This window comes from Solanum dulcamara, chromosome 3, assembly GCF_947179165.1.
Source record: "Solanum dulcamara chromosome 3, daSolDulc1.2, whole genome shotgun sequence".
Classification (NCBI taxonomy): Eukaryota; Viridiplantae; Streptophyta; class Magnoliopsida; order Solanales; family Solanaceae; genus Solanum; species Solanum dulcamara.
In genome coordinates this window covers 36,256,681-36,262,136 of record NC_077239.1, presented here as the reverse complement: position 1 = coordinate 36,262,136, position 5,456 = coordinate 36,256,681, and the positions used below count along the sequence as shown (strand labels likewise).

General features: G+C 38.4%; 1 pseudogene; it reads left to right on the top strand.

Annotated features, from left to right (window-relative positions):
* The first annotated feature begins 3,583 nt into the window (after positions 1–3,583).
* Positions 3,584–3,702, top strand: LOC129883887 (5S ribosomal RNA; annotated as a pseudogene).
* Positions 3,703–5,456: the final 1,754 nt, after the last annotated feature.

Sequence of the window (5,456 nt, the reverse complement as noted above, 5' to 3'; positions counted from 1 at the left end):
AACATAGGATGGTTGGGCACTTTCACATGAATCGAGGCAAAAGGATATAAGTTCTAGGAAATTTAAAAGGTTGGCCATCCTAGTGTACTTAAGAATAAGAGCTTTTTGTAGACTTCATACATTATTTGTCCGTTGGTTTTCTATGGGTCATGCCAAAAGAAGGAAGATAATAAGCTTTAAATACCCTCTACTTTCCCTCATAGAGTCATTATATATATATACCGTATCCATCCCGTCATGAGCTCGGTATCATAACTTTCTCATTGCTTTACCTTACCATCATATAATATACCCAGCCCATGATGGGACTTGGTGAGTAATCATAGCATTATAACATCATACTTATGAAAAAGGCATATCAATACATAAGAAGGGTAGATTTACATACTTGTGCCAAAACATGCCAAGAGAAAGAAGGGCTTCACATACCTTTTTCGGGATTAATTGAAATCTGGCTTGTCTTGATACGTCCTTAACCTATTTGACATGAAAGTGATACTAAGATTAATAGACTTTCAATTTCAAATATCCCATTATACAAGCAAGTACTAATAGGATGTTATTTCCTTATCCATTACCCTCGACTAGTTTGTTACTAGTTCCGATGCTACCAAAAATCAGGTAGCATTTCCCCGGTAACTTCAACATCCCTGAGATTTCGACTCAACCAAAATATCAACAACCATACCAAAAACAACAACAAGAAGAATATTTACAAGTAAATCACTTCAACATTACCCAATACAAGTTCCAAACAACTAGCTCCACACTACGTTACCAAAAAAGAGTTTTTAATCTTTATTTCACAAAATCTTTAACCATACCAAACGGAGGGTCGTGTCGCTTCAACCAGAAGCACCCACACCCTTTTTAGAACAATTTACATCCCTGCAACATACAATCCAACCAGCTTCTACCGCAGCACCACAAGCACAACACACTACGCGACTTCGGTTTAACTACTACGACTTTAATCTAGTTTGTTTCTAGCATCTAGCATCCTTATGCAATTTTTCCAATTCCAATATTATTTAAGACATGTAATATACCTCAAAACCACATAATTATTTCCAATTTGAAAGAGAAACCCTTACCTTTCTCAGAACTCATCAAACTCATCAAAACTTGCCTCAGAATCTCTTCTAGCGCGACTGAAACTTCGTGTCTGTTTGCTAATGTTTTGGGGATGATCTAAACTATAAATTTACATTAATAACACCTTCATACCTTAGTGGTATACTGTAGATAATTAATTAACAGACAAAATAGGAGACTCACCCTTTTGTTCTCCCAAATCCGAGCTCGCTCTCTCTAGCTTCAAGTTTCTCTCCTTTCTTTTTTGTAGAATTTTCTTGTAGTTTTTTTTAATAAAGATGAACTTAAGGGATAATAATGAGTTTAAAAGTCATCAAATATGTATATATGTACCACCATAGGGGGTGACACGTGTCAAGCCCCAAGTGGTGACATGTGTCAAGCCCTTATAGGGCCAATGCACCCCCTACTCCACTTAGGGGCTGCCACGTGGCATGTGAGGAAAACCCCCTTGCTTCAGCTTCTTCCACATGGAACTCCCTCATGCTGCCACATGGCACTCTCTCAAGGGCTGCCACATGTCGCTTTCTTTTCCTCTTTGTGGGTTCGTAATCTCGTCATGCTTTATGAACCTATGTAATCCCTACTACGTAACCTTGGTATGTGATCAAGTAGCTTAAGTATGTAAGATTTCCAAATTGGTAGCTTACACTGATAAGTCGAGTCCTACAACTCATTATTTGGTTTCCACCTTCTTCCAGATTCTTATAACTCTATTTTTAATCTTCTCTACTATGGGGTATCGTATTCTCCTTTCCTTAGAATTTTTTGATAGAATTATAGAATATCTAGCTTACATGGTAACTCTGAACAACTTAAGAGTTCTTAAGAAATCTTAAGAAGCTTTAAGAAACTTTAAGAAACATAAGAGGCTTACGATCCTTGCAAGAAACTCAAGAGCCTTTCAAGAGACTTAAGAACATATTCCAAGGTACAAAAGTATGGGGTGTAACATACTTCCCCCCTTTAGGACATTCATCCTCGAATGTGAACCAAAATCTCTCTCAAGATTTTATACAGATTATAGGGAAATTCTTGTCTATTACAATAAGACACTTTCATCAAGTAACCAGTATAAAAGTTCCAAAAGTTAGGATTACCTGTAGACGTAGGGAATAGGTATGGATACTTATGTTTCATTTCCTCTTTGGCTTCCCAGGTCATTTCTTCATAATTCTTATTTCGCCACAACACCTTGACGGAAGCTACATCTTTAGTCTGCAATCTTCTAATCTGCCAATCCAGGATGGCGATAAGTTGCTATTCGTAGGATAGCTCCTCTGTGACCTGGATATCATCTATGGGATATACTCGGGATGGATCACCAATGTACTTGTGAAGCATTGATACATGGAAGGATGGATGTACTGCTTCTAGATCAGTCGATAGGTATAGCTCATAGGCAACCTTGCCTATTCGGTGAAGGATCTAGTAATGACCCATATATCTCGGACTCAGCTTGCCTTTCTTGCTAAACCTCATTACTTCTTTCATGGGCAACACCTTCAAAAATACCCAATACTCACTTGAAATTACAAAGATTGACGTCGATTGTCTACATATATCTTCTATCGACTTTGGGAAGCTAATAATCTCTCTTGAATAGGCTTTACCTTCTCCATATCCTATTGGACCATGTCTGGTCCTATTAGTCGTGTTTTACCAACATCAGACTAACTAATGGCGACCTACACTTTCTGCCATATAAAGTCTTATACGGGGCCATACGGAGACTGGAATCATAGTTAATATCATAAGTAATCTTGACAGGTAGTAGGCAATTATCCAAGCTACCTTTGGAGTTAACTGTATATGCCCGCAACATATCTCCTAGCATTTAGTTAGTAAGCTTAGTCTGTCCATCAGTTTGAGGGTACAATAGTGTATAAAGACCTGCTTGTATTCCTAATCTCTTTATGGGCTAATATTCAGTAGTTAGCTATAACTCGGTCTCCTTCATCTGAGACAATAGCTATGGGAACTCTGTAAAATCTCACCATTCTCTTGATTTATAATTTCACACAATCTCGGATGAGTAGGTAGTCCTTGTTTGAAGGAACACGGGATGATATTGTTAGCCTGCGGATGACATTCCATTTACTATTATCCGTCCATGGGGTGCAAAATGAGTCTTATAGCCATGATCGTGTTGTGGAATCTTTGATCTCATGTATTACTTCTTGCTTTCTTTAGACGACATCAACTGGTACCCTTACCTTTTGGGTTTTTCTTTTTGCCCATTAGAGTTGGCTGCCAAGTGGTGTCGAAATTTCTCACACAATGGCTTGTATAGCCATTCTTTAGTTTGCCTACTATTAACTGATATTATGTTGAAGAATTGTGGCATAAAAGTGCACCATCTATTAGTAATCAGCTAATCCTTCTTGTTTCGTTGAAGCCCTTTTTACATTTCCATTAACGTAATTGATAACACTCTAGGTACATAATCTCGTGTCGTTGTTTCGCCGCTAGTTCAGATTCTTCCATCTCGTGCGATCATACCAGCCTTAACGCACCAGATCCCACCAGAATTTTAAAGTTAGGCATGCTTGGACGGGAGTAGTACTAGAATGGATGACCCCCTAAGAAGTTCTCATGTCATATTTCATTGCAATCCTTGCAATAATGTGCAAGGCACTCAACTTATCCCAAGATTTATCTTAGCATCGTCTTTCTAGTCTTCAGTTTCGCCTTTCCCTTTCCTCTTTTATCTTATAACTGGTATCGGGGTAGATCTTTAGTTCCACCACGACCATGTCCTTTTTGGTCATTTGATTTCACTTCTTTTTATATCTCTCTATAACGTCTCCAAAATATCATACAACAACAACAACCCAGTGAAATCCCACATCGTGGGGTCTGGAGAGGGTAGAGTGTACGCAGACCTGACTCCTACCAATGTAGGACGGCTGTTTCCGAAAGACCCTCGGCTCAATAAAAACATAGAACAAGGTCAGACAAGAATATTAGAGTAAATAAGTAGATAACGAAAACGGTTCAAATAATAGTATAATCAAAGCACAAAAAACAGTACATATTATTATTGGATAATAACATAAATACCATAAATAACATACAGCAGAGTACAAGAAATCATAGTGCGTTAATACGCCTACGAATAAGGGAGAATAAAACCAATATGTACTAGCCCTCTACCCTAATGTATGTCCTCCACACCCTCCTATCCAGGGTCATGTCCTCGGTAAGTCGTAAATGCGCCATGTCCTGTCTGATCACCTCTCCCCAATATTTCTTCGGCCTACCCCTACCTCTCCAAAATATCATAACTCTCTTTAATCATGTACTCATTCGCTTGGTCTTATGTTGTACATATATATTCATAAGTTGCACAACTACTTTTATACAACCGGTATGAGGTAGACGCAGTCTTTTTGTTTCCTGGTCCATCTTTCTTTAAATATCACTTCCACACCAGAGCTTGCTCGTGCTAACGCTATTTTGTCCCCTTTTTCTCTTTCTTTTTTTTCTTTTGGGTACTCCTTGGTCTTCTCATTTCCTTACAGTTGGAGGTTTTCTATTCTTTCTCTTTGCTACCTATATATCCTATCCCGACGGCCAACAACTCTGTTTCCATGTCTTAAGTTTTACTCAACCATGGCCTTACTACCCTTTACACGGTCCTTAGATCACTCTATCTTACTCTCTTATTATGTTCACCCTTTTTTGTATATACCCATCCATTAGGGTCTCTGCTAATGGTTCTCCTCACGGTCTCAGATATCATGGCTTCTATCCATTTATTATCATCCTTTTAGTCCTTGCTAACTCGTGCCAGCATGGGATCTTGCTTGAAGTTTAAGCATTCCCGTTAATATGTGATAGTGTTAGTTGACTTCACCTCACACTTATATTTCTCTTGTCCACTTCCCCCCTTTTAGGGTGTACCCATATCATACTCTATTTATTTTTAATTGTTTATACGCATTTGATTCTGTTCCAACACATTTGACATATTGCACCATATCAACACCTTCTGTTAGATCATCTATAGTTTAGGTTGCCCCTGTAAGAAACCTTAATACAACCATAGGGTACTTAGAACTCTCGATAACTAGTACCCAATCAAGTCCAAGTACTGGTACTCAAGTCATATAATTAATATAGTAGTTTATCCAGGGCCACATTCCTTTCTTTCCTACCAGTGATTAGCTAGCGCCCCTAATCTTTTCAACTTCTCTATTCGGAAGTATTTGTACTCTAGTGACCCGTGTTTCTAGCTGCGTTATAACACAATCTCCATCTGAATGAATATCATTTGTTCCTTTTAATGGACTCATAATGCATTAATGGTTTTGTAGAGCTACCCCTCTCATCCTTGAGGGGTCTTTGTATTTTCCACA